The 16,014-nt window shown below is 49.5% G+C and overlaps 1 protein-coding gene across 1 annotated transcript in view; it reads left to right on the forward strand.

Annotated features, from left to right (window-relative positions):
- The first annotated feature begins 4,112 nt into the window (after positions 1-4,112).
- ABHD8 (abhydrolase domain containing 8) overlaps positions 4,113-16,014 on the forward strand; it is an 18,353-nt gene continuing 6,451 nt past the window's right edge. The window contains exon 1 of the mRNA XM_026654883.2: positions 4,113-4,398. The gene's annotated coding sequence lies outside the window, so the exon portion shown is untranslated. The remainder of the gene's footprint in view (positions 4,399-16,014) is intronic.

Here is a 16,014-nt window from a genome sequence, read left to right on the forward strand (position 1 = left end):
TTAGAGTGGAGGGACTGGGAGCCAGGACTCCTGGGTTGTCCCCCTGGCTGTGGGGTCTAGTGGGTTAGAGCAGGGAAGTCAGTACTCTTGGGTTCTCCCCTGTAATAGTTAGAGATGTGGGAGGCTAGGAATTGCCACAAGCTCCGTGCAGGTACAAGAGACTGTCCACATAGAATGACTTGCAAGATAGTGGCCTTAGTCTGGTTAAAGCGGGAGTTTCCTGGAGAGGGTGGGGACAACCATCCCAAAACATCTCTCCAGTGCCTGCCAAAGAATCCTGCATGAAATTTCATTTGCACCTGGGGCACACAGAGGAGAGGGCACGTTTTATGGAGCCAAAGGCCCAGTATGAACCAGTGGTGCAAGGTGCAGCTACGGAAATCCCAATCTGGTCTTTAAATGGTGCACTAAAGGCCAGATTTAACCCTGGAGCAACTCTCATTGGGTTCAGTGGGGTTGATCAGCTTACAGAAGTGCTGGATTTGGCCCTGTGTGGTGAAGCGAGTTACTGCAATTTGCTGTTCACTTCTGGAGCCCTGAGTTTAGACCTGCCAGAGGTTCAAGTCATGTGATATCAATGGGCCTGATCCTTCTGCCTTCGTTGATCTCAATATGGGGATGCTCAGAATCTCTGAAAAATCAAGCCAGTGGTCTGACATAAACAAGGATGAAGACTATTGTTAGTGAGTCACCTTTGAAAAGCCACATCTCATTCAAAGTTGTTTATTGCATAGGGTGAAGGCAGTGAGTGAAAACTAAGTGGTTGACATTTTGTGTCTTATAACACAAGGGTTTGGTGCCTGGAGAGGATCTGAATTAAGCATCAGCTAAGCAGAGCTTTTGTATGTGATGCCTTAACCACAGCATGAGATGTTCCCCTCTACCCCACGGGGTAAGTAGCTCCTCATCTGTCATATTACACACTGTGCAATAACAATATTTCATAGAATCCCTTATCCATGTATGATGCCTTTCGTCCAGTGGCATTGAAGGGTGAAGTTTAAAAAAAAGCCTATGGGAGTTAGGCACCCCCCTCCCGTTGAATTTCAATAGTGGTGGGGTGCCTGATGCACTTACACATCTTACCCAAAGCAGGTTGCGAACAATGAATTGAGCTTTCCAATCCCCGTTCCCTCCTGTCAGGTAGGCGTGTCTCCATTTTTCAGACAGGAGGATTGAAGCACAGAGAAGAGATTTACCTAAGGCTGTGCAGAGTCCATGGCAGAGCTGAGAAAAGATGCCATTCCCCTACTTTAACCCCTGGACCACGCATGCACCTACAGCAAGGAATAGTAGAACTTAGGAGTCCTGACTCCCAGCCTTCCCTGTTCTAACTACTAGATACAACTGACTGTAAATCATAATTTGCATTTATATGATCCCTTCCATTGTTCTTATCACGTCTCTCTCTGTCCCTGTCCCTCATCCCTCAGAAACGGAGATGGAAGCACAGAACTGATGTTCATAAACAAGGAACTGTCCTGCAGTTCCCCAGATGTCTGGCCACCCTAGTGTATCCGTCGTCACCACAACACACGGCTGTGGGCTCTTTGCCATGATGGATTATTAAAAAACTCTTAATACATTTTCTGTCAAAATGATTTTGCTGGCAACAGTTCTGGGCTGTTTCTTTGCTTCTGTTAGCTCCAGGATTGAAACACCGATTTGAGAGACACAGGGGTTGTGCAGTGGAAGTGACACACAAGTGCACAGGCTTGGTGCTCGTTAGCCCTTTTCCTCATTGCTAGGCCTCTTAGGGTTATCACTTAATTATGCACTCACTAGATATATGCCAGGAATAGCCATGTGCTGGTGTATCAGGGCTTTTCATTCCCTGATCCTGTTACTGGAATAATGGGAGCTGCCAAAGAACAAAGAGAATTGGAGATGAATATTGTCTTGTACTTAGAGGAGGGAATGGGAGTCGGGACTCCTGGATTCTAGTCCTGCCTCCATTGCAGAACTGCTCTATGATATTAGCCAAGTCACTTAAAAAACCAACAACTCTGTGCCTGGAATGATACTACTACTTCCCCCGGGGAGTTATGAGGTTGGATGTTTGTAAAGCAGCTGTTCTTGGGCCAGTTACTCTATCCAACAGGTTTTCTGACTCCTGCTTTCCCCAGATTAAACTATTTGGTGAATTATTGCAGGAATTACAACTACAGCAGATTATCCAATGTAGGTACACTGTATGCTGATTTGGAGTATGTAGTATCCACTGTTTTTTACTTTCACTTAGTAACTCAAATTTTTAGTAACAAAAAAGGGATGATTTGAAAGACCCCCTGTTTTCATGGCTCTTCCTTCAAGTTAATGGGAACCAGCAGCAGAGTTGTTAGAGCTCTCTCTCTGGACTCGATCCTGCACTATTCAGGTCAGTGGGGAAAGGATCAAGCCCTGTTCCAATTTAGCTTTGGCTGTCTAGGAAAAGGGGTAATTTACTAATAATATGGGGAAGTCAGAAAACTGACAATTTCAGAATTGCATCTACTTGCTTCACAAATCTATCTCCTGTGTGTATCAGTCATATCTGCTGATATTAGCCCTTCACAGCCAATGCATCTAGCGACCGGAGAGTGAGCTGCATTCTCTTTTGTTCACACATTATCAAAAGCACTGTTTACTACAGTTCAGCTCCAGAATCCAGCAGAGAGGTCAGCAACGTGCTACCAACACCTATGATAGACTTTATCTGGATCAGAATTACTAGGTTTGCAGCACTGGTAGTTAGAAAAAGCATTGTTTTACTTGTAAACTGAGCACATTTGGTCAGAAGTCCTTGAGACAAAATAAATCATTAACATCATTTGGAAAATGTAATTCATGGCAAGCCGTGGATCCATAGGTGGAGCAGGAATTGTTTCCATGCTACTGATTATTGGATGGAAAAATAATCAGTTCCACACTTTCAGTTACTTTATATCACAAGTAATTGATTATTCATTATTGCTCTTTGATTTTGGATGCCTTAAATGTCATGCCCATATAAGAAAAACTTTTCTATAGCCATAGTGGACACCATGATAATATACTAAGTGTAGTACAAACTGATGGGGGAACCAGCTAGCAGATATAAAGGGGCCAGCATCTTTCCCCCCCCCCAAAATCTAATCCAGATACTCCCTTTAAAATAATAATATTTTACAAAAAATCTCCTCAAGGCACCTTATAAACAGAATTAATTCTCCAATCATTCCTGTATAGGTGAATATAATTATCCTAATTTTACAGAGCAGGGAAACCGAGGCGCAGAAATGCCAAGTGACTCACCCAAGGTCACACAGTGAGTCGGCAGCAGTCAGGAGTAGAACCCAGGAATCCTGGCTGCTGGTTGCCTGGTCTGACCATTAAAGAAAAGGCCTTGTTTTCAGAACATTCCTTTCCATTGGTGAAGGCAAAGATAGCTGGCTTGTCAGAAGAGTTTGCATTTTGTATATTGCCATCCTCACGCACTCAAAACGAATGAGTCAGCCCCCCTCCATCCCTCAAACTCATAAGATCTTTTTATTTGCTTTTAGTGTCATATTTTTCAGGGGGTCATGTTTTCAAACTCTTCTGCACAAACAAGGAGGGCCAGAAATTGACTTTTGTTTTTACATGACAGCTGAGATTCTCACGTAATCATGTGAATCCAAGAGCTACTGCTTTACAAAAAGCACCCAATATTTGCGATGAAATCGTGAGAGTTGGCAACACTCATAAAACCCTATGAATGAATTGGAAGAATCTTGGCAGTAATGTGTTTTCAGGAGATTAACGGCCAAATTGTCACAAACATAGCCAGATTCCTTAGAGGTGTGTCAAGAGACCAGGGACGCCCTCATGCAATTGAAAAAAAGGTCCTGGGTCCCAGCTTCAGCACTGGGAAGAGGACTAGTGCACTTGACACCCCATGCCAGGGCCTAGAGGGGAAGGCATGTCCCCTTGCCCCTTTTTCTCTCCCAAGCTCTCCAATAGGCTGTAAACTGGGTGACTTTTTGCTTCAATTGGTAAGATTTCCTATCTGTCATCGTGAAACTCCTCCTCGGTGGGAGGGATTTAAGGGGCTTCTCTATGGCTACAGAATACAAGGGCACATAGGTCCCCCAAATCCCCCAGAGCCAGGCTATGGTGTTTCCCCCTCCACTGTGGCTCATGGAAAGAAGATGGGAGGAGAGATTCCATTTTAAAGCAGATGATTTTAGCTGAAGGGAAGGCTCCATCGTTCTTACTGCACATGCAAAAAACAAAAAAATGTAATCAAAGTAGCTCAGAAGCTGAACATCCTGCCAGCGCTAGCTCCTTGCACTGGCGGCTGCTGACTTGGGCTTTTCTCCCTCCCCCCTTCTTGCTTTCTTCAAGATTAATCCTTTTATTTGCAATCTCAGCCGCTGACCATTCTTGTCAATAAATGAGGTGAGCATTATGTTCTGTCTCTCTCTATTTGTACAGGGCACTGAATGTACAGCTGGAATTTGGGTCATGCACAGGGGAAAGGAGGAGGGAGGTATTCTGCACGGGGAGCAAAATGGCCAAAAGACCCACTCGGAAGCTTAAGATCAAAAGGGATTTGAGAGGCGTTAAATCGGATCGCAGGAAAACAGGGGAAGGCAGTAGCTGTCCGAGTGATGCCAGGTTGTTTGCACATAAATAGCTGTATTATCCATGCATGCTTAGGCAGGGGAAAAAGCTACCCACCAGCAAAACTTAGGTGCATGCATCTCCGGTTGTGATGCAATTGCAGTAAATGATCGTTGGCTCTGAGCAAGGCACCACTGTTGCTGTGCGTTGCAGATCTGCTTGGATTTTTGGTTTGGGAAGGAGGCAGAGGGGGCATCTTAATGTATTGATGTGGACTTGTTTTGGGTTTTTTTTCCCTTCCTCCTCCAACCGGTTCGCTACTTTCTGTCGTTCAGGGCTGTGGCATTTGCTGCTTCAGGAATTGCAGCTGGGTTATTCTGCGGCTCTGCATTTTGTGTGTGTGGGGCGGGGGGGGGGGGAACAAGAAGGGGAAAGGCTGAAACACCAGGATATCTCTGGAAGGGAAGATGAAGGGGTGAACTGACCACTAAATCCAGGAAGGGTCAGATACAGGCTGTTTCATTGTGCATTGCATGATCTTTTGTGTTTCTCTAGGTCTTGTGTGGCAGCTAGCTAGCCATGGCTCCCAACCGGCCTGGCATGTTACAGGGGCTTCTATTTGTGTGTGATGCCATTTCTCTTCTGAACATAATTTGTCTGCGTTGTCATTCTGTGGGGCCCAAAGCAAAGTCCTGCCACTGGCTATGGGACTTCCCCCCCGCCCCCGCTTCTTGCAAGGATGCCGCATATTTTAATGGCATCCCTGTGCAAGGGGGCTGGAACAGTTTGTATAGTGGGGGTGCTGAGAGCCATTGAATCAAACTGTAAACCCTGTCTATAATGGAAACCATTCCAAGCCAGGGCGTGCGGCAGCCCACCTAGTTCCAGCACCTACGTCCCTGTGTATGCTGAGAATTTCACCTTTCGGGGCTTGGTGGGAACTGCAAGCTGATCTGACTCTCTTGGGATCCCATTTCTATTGCTTGCAAAATTCTCCCAAATACTTCCCAGCATCCTAATAAACCAACTAGTGATACAATCAGCATACAACAGGGGTTTTCAAACTGGGGTTCGGGACCCCTCTGGGGGTCGCAAGGTTATTATCTGGGGGGGTCGCGAGCTGTCAGCCTCCACCCCAAACCCCGCTTTGCCTCCAGCATTTATAATGGTGTTAAATATATAAAAAAGTGTTTTTAATTTATGAGGGGGGTCGCACTCAGAGGCTTGCTGTGTGAAAGGGGTCACCAGGACAAAAGTTTGAGAACCACTGGCATACAAGAAGCCAGGCACCATGTAAAAAAACACAGGTGATAGCCTTCCTGATACAGAATGTTTGCTCCCTCCCCAGTGGGAACATGGCTTAAAAGGCAGTGAGATGGCTCACTAAAAATTAGTGGTGCAAACTGTTAGCTCCTGTGTGCTCATTAGAGATCCCTGTTTAATTGTCATTACATTTGAATGTTTTCTCTGTACCTCAGTTTTTTCCACAGGGGGGGGGGGGGAAGAGGGTGTGAGGGGAGGGAGAATAACAATATTTGCATGTTCCTGGGGGTGTTGTTTAGCACCATTCATATTTGTGATTCTTGGATGGAAGGGACGAGAGAGGAGCAAATTATTATTGCAATTAGAATCCCAGCTTTGGCACATCCAATGTCACTCTCCATTTCCATGGCACTTTACAAATATTAAGTCCCCCAACTCCCCTGCAAATATTACTCCCAGCGTGGGAAACTAAAGCACCAAGAAGGGATGTGAGTTCTCCCAAGGTCACGCAGCAGGTCAGTGGCAAAGCCAGGAGAAGAACCCAGATCTCCTGGCTTCCAGGTTCCTGCTCTAACCATTAGACATGCTCCCCAGTGAATAATACTCTTGGTTCATCTGTTGGGGTCAAACGCTCCTCTTGACTTCTGTGAGCAAAGATGAGCCAAAAGCTAAGGATGCAGAGGGGCTGTGAAAGGACATTTCCACCCCCCTCCCACCCTTTGGCCTGTGGATTCTGCACTGTGGGCAGAACAGGGGAAGACGCTTTCCATCAACTTGAATGCCAGCTGGATATGAAAGCTGACCTGCTGGCATTCTCATTTATACTAGTTCCCCCCAAGCCTTCCGAAGAGGCAGGACGGGCAATCCCAGTTGTGGGGGGCAGCGCTGCGGTGGCTATCCAGAGAAGCCAGGAGGCAGTTCTGGGGATCCCCTCCTCTGCTGTGAGCAGGCAAACCCAGGTCCCTGATGGAATGATCAGTCGGGAACCTTGCAAATCCTGGCATGGAGCAGCCCACATAGGGGATGGTTTGGCCCTTAGTCATCCCATATAGTAGGGTGTTGATGGTGGTTGTTAGCCCAGCACCTCTCTGGGGGTGGGTATGGTATAAGTGTTGATGTGACATACTAACCCCATGTACTGTGAGCCTTGCACGCATGGGCGTAGTGGATCCATTTTTCTTGCCCTCCAGCCCGCCCTTTGCATCTGGGCCCTCTTTTTCTCTGACTGTGATGTTTTGCCATCACATTATATAAAATTCAAGGCGTTTCAGCTCAAAGTAGGTCAGTAAGTTGTTTTTCCTCGGCCTGCCTGTTCTGCCAGGCACGAACATCCTGGACGTGGGGGAGGAAGACAGGGAGAAGAGAAGTCAGGGGGCTCCGCAGTAGCTTTGTAATTCAAATGCAAAAGGCCCAAGAGCTGAGCTCGGAGACCAAGCCTGGGCTTGGAGAGCAGACAAGACTGTCTGTTTCTATCGCCGGACTAGCCCTCAGCATCATGGTGGACCTGGGCATCTCTCTACTGCAGAATCAGGGCTCATTTTCCCAGGGGAAGCTGTGGTGCTGGCAGGGAAGATGCTTATAACTTGTTTTGGTCTCATCTACACAAGAGAGATCAAACGCTGTAATAACACCGTCTGGGGGCTATCGTGCGGTAACCCCATCCCCAAGACTGTTGCTTCTGCAGTCTGGACGAGCCCTAAGTGAACTGTGACTGCTGAATTGATACCGTCTTGACTTCTGGAAGTCGTGTGGTAACATTTCTGTCGAGAGTCTTAATGAAAGGGGTTTCAGTGAGAGGAAGCCAGAGGCCCCTGCAGTGGCTTGAAGCAGAAGATTCCAACTTTGCTCCATCCCTTCTCTGTGATGTTTCGACTGAGCCTATCCCAGGCGGGTTATGCAGGGGGCAGGGATGCAGAGAGAAGGGGGTTTATATAACGCTCGTTGCGCCTGACTCACTGTTGTGACTGGCGTTATGTAACTAGTGCTCAATTCTTTGTGCTGGGGATGGCAGATGAATGTACCCAGGGCTTGTCGCCATGGTTACCAGCATCTTTACAAAGTTCTGTACAGTCCATATGGTTTCATTTTCAGTCTTTTCATCCTCTGGAGAGAAGAGGCCTGGATTTTTGGCTGCCCTTGAGGAAGGCAGAGTTCTGGTGGTTAGAACAGGGGGGTGGGAGACTTGGAGACAGTTCCCAGCTCTGCCACTGACTCGCTGGGTGATTTTCCCCACCCGAGTGCAGTGCTCTGAGAGCAGCAGCTGAACGGCTCATAGAAATGCCATATTTATCTGCCACACTTGCTGGGTGGCTTTTCCTCAGCTTCCAGGAATTCCTTTACCGAGCAAGGGCTGTGAGCGCCAAGCTAATCATCAGGAAGGGGTCTGGAAGCAATCCCCTGCCCTGTCCTGTAGGAGGGCAGGGGGGAGGTGTTGGTTTGAGCAGCAGGCCGGCGTGGAGCTTGCTGGGCTCCCGGTAACCTTCCCTGCTGGGTATATAAGAGCAGAGGTGTCCCAGCTGAAGAGGCTTCAAAGGAAACCGCCCTGTATTGTTCAGAGGGGGCCTGCCTCCGTTCTGGAATATCCTTTTCCTCCAGTTCTATGGTTGATTGTGCAGTTAACTCTTTCTCCCTCAATGCAGTGTTTCCTCCTCAAAGGGGTGGGATAATGGCTCCAAGACGCTGTCAGTAGGTTAGGTCAGTAACAGACTGGGGAGTGGGGGGGGCTCCTTCTATGCTGCAGCATTGTTCAAAGTTCACAGTGTGGAAAGAACGTCCCAGTGCCGACACGTGATTGCTTGGGCTCTGTCACCGAGAGGTGCTTCATCATTCTGCACATCTGTTTTTGCCTGATCTATATTTTTCTCCTTCAGCCTCTTTCTGCCTGGTCAACAAACACCCCTGATCTGTTCCTAGTGTAGGGCGGGGGGGCAGGGAGGAGTTAAATGGGCAGCAGGGGGTTGAGAATCAATCCGTGGCCTAAGCCAAAGAAGCATTTATCAGCTTCCCTTCTCCTTAAGGACCTAGGTTCTGATCCTTCCCATTGACTTCAGTGGACTCTGGATCAGGCCCCTAGTTCTGCTGGCCTCAGGCACTTTTAAGCAGTGTCATTGCTGCCAGTGGTGATATCTGGCTTCTAATCTGCAGCGCAAGCAGCCTTCCTGCTGCAGGATTTGGGCTAGCACCACGGAGAAGGCCCCTGAGCCACATGGGGACAGGTAGCAACTGTGAGAAGGCTGGAGAGCTGCTCTGTGTATCTGGAGTCAGGAGGTGAGAAGAGGCAGGAGAATTCGCTTCTCCAGCTAGCAGAGTCCCTGCCTGAGACATGCTGATGGAAAGTTTCCAAGGAAATCAGGTCTGGAAATGAGCGAGATGGGCTAATTGAGTTTATCCTGGTAAATGAATCAAATTCTAGCAGATCAGCCAGAAATCCTATTAAGTTCACTAGCCTATTACCCATACGGAGATCATTAATACCTCGTGTTATTGAGGGCATAGCTTAAATCCAAACCCTTATTGGAAATCCCGGGAAAATGACCTTTCTGGTGAGGTCTGAGGTGAGCTTTGGCTCCTGGTAGCCTAGGAGTTCAGAGGACTGGCTGTCAGGACTCCTGGATTCTATTCCTGGCTCTGCCACTGGCTCCCTCTGTGACCTTCGACAAGTCATGTCTCTCTGCACCTCAGTTTCCCCATTTGTAAAATGGGGGATGATGCCTTGCTTAGAAGGGTGATGTGCAACTTAAAGCATGCAAAGGGCTTGGAGATTGGAAGATGGAGCCAAATGGAAGATTCTGCAATGGGGAAAGGATGGTGGAGTCATCTTCCAGGGAGATATCTGAGACTGACTCCATCGCTCATGGGCCCTGGCTCTATTAGGGAAATCTAAGCAAAGATTGCACACCATGGCTACCACTGCTTCAGCCCCACTGGCACCAGCAACATTGGGAACCCTAATAGGAACGCTCCTGCTGGCGTTATAAGCACTGTATCCTGTAGCCCACCTTTGAGCATGTGGTTTAAATATACTGCAGCTCTGGCCACACTAATCCTCCCACCATTTCAGTAGGGTATGAGCAGTGCAAGAGGGAGAGAATCTAGGAAAGAGGCTAGTGCAGAGAAGGCCGAGGGGGTCTCCTTCCAGACCACGAATCCCTGCACTGCACCCGGCTTCCTTCCGTTCTGCCTTTTCATATCGCAGTCCAGCCTCATTAGAGGCTGAGTTTAGCTGACTCTGGGCTTTGCAGCTGTGCTAATTTGCCGGTTGTCAGGGCTGATGGCTGAGCGCTGTCCCACGCTGAGCATTGCCAGGTGGGAGTCAGGCACCCAGCACAATGGGAAGAATTAGGGAGAAAATCTTCCAAGGGCTGTCTCAGCAGGTTGTGAAATAGACAAGCTCTGCCTCGGTTTCTGTCATCCTGTCTTCACTCTGATGTGTGGGGAGGGATTTGGAAGCCTTTGGATGATTTGGTTCCTGGGGTTTTCAGTAGGAGTCCCTCTCAATCGTGATTAGAACCCCCTGGCAATATGGAGAGAAGGTGGGCAGGACTGAGCGCCCTACCCCCGAATCTGCTGAGCAGGTCAGCCCCATGTGAGTGAGTAAGTGTCCCTGTAGTGAACTGCTGAAAACTCCCATTTCTACCACCCCTTGGATTTATTTCTTCTCTGCAGCTGATGTAATAGCCATGTTATTCGTTCAGCATGTGTCACCCTGTGGCTAGAGCAGCGAGCCGGCAGGCAGGCTTCCTGTGATCTGGTCTCACTTCTCTTCCTGACTCACGGTGTAAATTCCGTGCCTCGGTTTCCCTAGCTGTACTATGGGGTAGTACAGACCTCTTGGGAGGTGGCGGGTGAGTAAAGTTGCATTAATGAATGTCTGCAAAGTGCTCTGAGATCCGTGTATGAAAGGAACTAGAGAAGCAACAGCAGGATTCTTCTGGACAGGCTCAGTGATCAATGATCCCAACTCCCAGGAGATCCAGTTCAGCGGGGGTGGGGAGCACTGGGAAGGGAGGATTTCTGTCTGTAACCCACTAACAGCTGTAGGGAATCTGGCATCCTGGGGGCCAGGATCAGGTGAGCCAAGATGACGCAGAGACCTGTTGAAGGGAGGGATGGGTAAGACTGAGCACTGCCCTCTGTCCCTTAGGAGCAAGTCAGAGGCAAGGCTCAGCACTCCTTTCCTCTTGAGGAAGTCTGGGTCTTGCCCAGCCTGATGGTCACAGCTTCTCCTTGCTTTGCAGGGGAACTGAAGAGCGTGGGGGTTGGCTCATACACATGTGTGCAACCTTGCAAAAATCTGCTTGCCTGGGAGAGTAAATTTTTTTGATGGGCAAGGGAGACCTCCCCAGCTTTCCTGATCCATCTTCACGGGAAAGGGAGGGAGGCCAAGTAGGGTTTGTGCCTGGGCAGGTAAAATGGTCCAGACGGTTCCTTCCCCCCTACCCCCGGTGGAGGAGCTGTGAACACCATCTTGGCCATGGGGAAGACAGTGTCAGCAGGAGGGCAGCGAATGTGTGTGTGTGACTAAGCGGCGGGATCCATGCAGCAGTGGAAGGAGCCGCCTTGCAAAAGCGTTTAAGAAATCAGCTCAGCCTGTGAAAAGCAGGTTTCTTCAGCCGCAGCAAATGCAGGCGGGAAGGAGACGCTTTATCCGTTTAGCCGCTCCGCTCCCGCTGCAGCCTATCCATTAGTATTTGCTGAGAGCCGCAGTCCTGCGCTGCCAGATCAAAGGCCTTATTAACTTCCTTCTGATGGCATTTGGTCTTGAGAGGAAGGAAAAGAGGATCACTGAGAGATGAATAACATACGGACACTGCAAAGAGGGATGGGGGAGAGAGGGCAGGAAGGGGAGAAATCCACAGCCAGACTGAGGGTGGCAGGAGCAGTTGTAGCATTAGAGCGGCGGGCTTGGAGTCAGGACTTCGGGGTTATAGTCCTGGCTCTGCTGCTGAATCACCATGTGACCTCTGGGGCAAGTCACTGCCCCATCCCATGCCTCAGTTTCCCTGTCTGTAATACTGGGGCGATAATACCCTACTTACAGGGGTATTGTGAAAATTCAAGTGTGTAAATGGCTTGGAGAGCCTCACAGGGAGGGGAGGAAAGGGCAGAATGAGAGGGATTTATTTGGGGTCAGGGGAGGTATATATTCTATAGGGGCATTCCAGAAATCTCTGTTTCCCCAGTGACTCCCTGAGCAGCCTAGGCAAACTCTCCTCAAAGTGACCCTGGTACCGATGGGCCTCTTCTGTCTCCCATCCAGGCTACTAAGCCTGCAGCCTGGTGAACCAAAGGGGTGAGTGAGGATTTAGCCAAGTGAGCCAAAGGCAGAACGAGGCAGTCGGTTTCCGCTGTGCCAGGGGGAAGGGAGGCCAGTCTGTGGGATCTGCTGCTCTCATTCAGAGGGCTCATTTAATTAAAAGGCAGTTAAGCTAATTATTGTCTGTATTCAGAACAAACAAACAGAACCAGAGGTGCATGAGAACAGGGCTTGAACCATTAACCCTTTGGGCTCGATGCTGCCTGGAGACCACAGCCTGTCTACCCTCAGAGCAGGGTCAGCATGGGCAGTGGCAGAGTTAGCTTCTCTGAGGCAGGGCCCTCTGCCCTGCCCAGCCCTGCCCTGGCAGCCCCCTTCTGGGGTAGGTGGGGAGCTCGGGCCCCATTCAGCCCTTGACTCCTGGCCAAGGGGCTAGTTGCCGTTTCATTTCCATAACAAAGCCCAGATTTGGAGCTGTGGCCAGTCCTTCCCGGCCCCCTGGGCTAGTCTCGTTTCCCCCATGCCCACATTGTCCTGCACCAGCTTCCTTGCAGCGCTGTTGCAGGGGCAAGGGTGGCAATTGCAATCCCATCTTGCCCTGGAGCAAGTGCTCAGGCAATACCTCACCGTTGCCTCCACTGCTCAGAAGCTCAGACGCTGTCCTCTGCTTTGACAGGGGCCCAGGCCTGTGCCAGGCGAGACATTTGGTGCAAAGTGTCGGTTTAACTCTTCTAATGGGGCCTTGGTCACCAGCCCAAGTCTGGCACCAACTTGCCTGTCTTCCAAAGCAGGCCAATACTACCTGCAGCACTGCGGAGCAAAGTGTCTCCTGCTCATCATAAAGGCAGTCAGGGCTTCTCCCAGCTGGGGGTTCCAGTCCGGCTCTGGATAGCTGAGTGCCATGTCATGGCAAGGGGTGTCCTTTCCCAACAAGCGAAGGTGTGTACGCATCTCCCTTTGCCTTTGGTCAGGTAAGGAAAGAGGGTCCGATTCCTCTTCGTCCTGCAGCGGAGTGCAGCAAGCTACCATCTCTGTGTAGTAGGCTGTTAAACCTGCTTGGCCCCGGGTGTGACAAGTGCCGAAGGCGCCGGGCAGTGCTGACTGACCTCTGGTGTTGGTTAATGTATTTCTGTAGGACACAGGTGTTTCTCAGCTTGTTTTCGGTCAATTTGTGGTCGCTGTTCCCATGTTTGTAAGGATCCTGACTTGCATTTAATCAAAAGAGAAGAAGTTTCCCCAACTCCCACCAAAGGTATTTGACCTAGTGGGAGGACAGAACTGACCCCCTGCTGGTCACAAGACACCGACTGTGGCAGGGGACCTTAAAACAGCTGGATAAAATTCCCTTTAAATCTGATCCTCAATAATACAGCTTAGCTCCTGCATTGACTTTTTTCATCCATAGATCTCAAAGCACTTTGCAAGGCTACTACAGATGAGGAAACTGAGGCATAGAAAGCAGACATGATCTGCCCCCATGGTCACACATCAGATCAGTGGCAGAGATGAGACTAGAACTCAGGATCCTGGTGGTGCCCCATCCACCAACGGTTTGAAAATGGGGGTCAGCAGAACAAGTTTACGCTGCTGGCTCCACCCCCAAAATTTCCCCAAGTTATTCCCATGTCTAACCCCACTGACCCCTCTTTTCATATGCTGGGAAGTCTCCTGCTTTGACTCCCGTTTGCTGTGTCAGCCGGGGAAGGGGCTGTCCCTTTAAGAGCAAAAAGAACTGGGGTGGATGACACAAGCTGGTTTAGTGCAGCTATTAACAGTTACAAGGATTAGGAAGCTGCCAGAAAGATCTTGGCATTCTAGGGATTGTGCCGCATCCTGCACGGGTGCCCCTGAGGCATGTCTGCGCTGGGGAGCAGAGGACGCCCAGACATGAACTCAGCTGGGTCCAGAAATCACAGCACAAAGGCACTGGCTTGACATTGCCTGGCCTGTGTGAGGGTTGCAGTAGCCGTTCCACCATGTGATGGGAAGAGAGAGACCCGCTGGCTGCTTTCAGGGTAAGTTCTCTAATGCCTCCACTGGTGTCTTCTTCCTCGCTGGGGCAGAGATGTGGACTAACCTGGGCCTGATCCAGGATTCATTACATGCGTCTGACGAAGTGGGCATTCACCCACGAAAGCTTATGCTCCAATACATCTGTTAGTCTTTAATGTGCCACAGGACTCTGTTGCTTTTTACAGATCCAGACTAACACGGCTCCCCCTCTGATCTTAGGGTCCAGTTATCCACTTCCATGACTCTGAGGGCCAGGAGCCATTGGAGGTGCTGCTGTATTCAGTGCACAAAGCAGAGCCCTTGGGTCCAGCAGCTGGGTCTTTATCTGCTCCGTCACCCTGACAGGAGGCAGGTTTTAATGTGTCCCCTTGGGACGCGTGGGTTCTGCTAACACGGACATGATAGCAAAGGGACGTGGCAGCTTTAGACGTGGGAATTGATTCTCCTTTACCTTGCACCGTCAGTGATCCCCGTGCGTTCCGATCGGGTAGCAGCATGCACCTGCTTTGCACAGGTGACACAAGTACCAGTGAATCGGGCACATTGTACCTTGGATGATCTTTGCAGGATATAATTCAGGAATTAAGGAGCACGTACACACTTGTGCTGTGTATTATGGATCTTGGCAGATGGTGTGCACGTGTGTTTGTAGCAGGCACAAGCTAAAATATGGTAAAACTAAACCTGCGGCCCCATGGTTTTATTATTTGGACTGTGGCCCCGCCAGGGGGCGGGGTGTGTGTGTTTCAGCCAGTGTCTGGGCTCCGTTGTGTTGGGCATGGTACCAGTAAGTCAGTCCCTGACCAATGGGGAGTTCACAATCCAGGCTAATGGCATGATGTCAGGAATTCAGGAGGAAGTTGTGGTGAGACGACATGTCAAGTCCTGTTGGTACATTTCACTGTCCAGATTGTTACATGGCATATGTGTGGGGGTTTCCAACTTCTGAGCCTTGATTTCAGAGCTTGGAGAGAACTGAATTGTAGCTACTTATCCCAAAAGGAAGAAGGGAATTGACAGGAAACTCCCCTTGCATAAACCGTCTGACTTTGCTAAGGGAACTGGTGCTCAGATGAGCTGCGTGAAGTAAACAGGCTGCCCTTGTGGTGAGAAATCCCCAGGACCGGTCACTTGTGCTGGGGACCGATTGGGCAAAACCACTTACTAGGACTAGCTGCTGATATTGAGCTGGCATCTGGCACATCTAGTCTGTTCCACTCAGATTCTTGTACCGCGCCCAGCGTCGTGGTATCAGAGCTTCTGGACTGGCACTGGGAGGGGGAAGGTTATTTCTGATGGATGAAAGTTTTATTCTCCATCGAGTGCGTTTGGATGTTCTTTGTCAGAGCCCCTGTGGCGTGGGGGATGGCTGATACAGTCTGGATGGCGTGCGGGGTGCTGGGGGGGTCTGTAATGCAATGCCAAGGCCATTACGGGCAGAAGAGCACAGGATCCAACATGTAAAAAAGTTTTGGATCCCTTCCCTCGAGCTTATAGTCACCCGCTGCTCCTCTCCTCCCTTCCAGTCAAAGGCCTCCCGGTCCCTTAGGCCTGGTCTACACTAGGACTTTAATTCGGATTTAGCTGCCTTAATCCGAATTAACCCTTCACCCGTCCACACTACAGAGCCAGTTAATTCGAATTAAAGGGCCCTTTAAATCGATTTCTGTACTCCACCTCGACGAACGGAGTAGAGCCTAAATCGATTTTGTTAATTCGAATTAGGGTTAGTGTGGACGCACACCACCGAATTACTGTGTTTAAGTTAATGGGGTAGTGTGGCCGCACACCACCGAATTAATGTGGTTTAAAACCGAATTAAGGTGCTTAGTGTGGCCGCGCACAATCGAATTTATACAACCTGTTTCCCAAATTCGAATTATCTAAATTCGGATTAATCCTGTAGTGTAGACATACCC

Source organism: Terrapene carolina, unplaced genomic scaffold (assembly GCF_002925995.2).
Source record: "Terrapene carolina triunguis isolate 2854851 unplaced genomic scaffold, T_m_triunguis-2.0 Scaffold194, whole genome shotgun sequence".
In the NCBI taxonomy this organism is placed as follows: domain Eukaryota; kingdom Metazoa; phylum Chordata; order Testudines; family Emydidae; genus Terrapene; species Terrapene triunguis.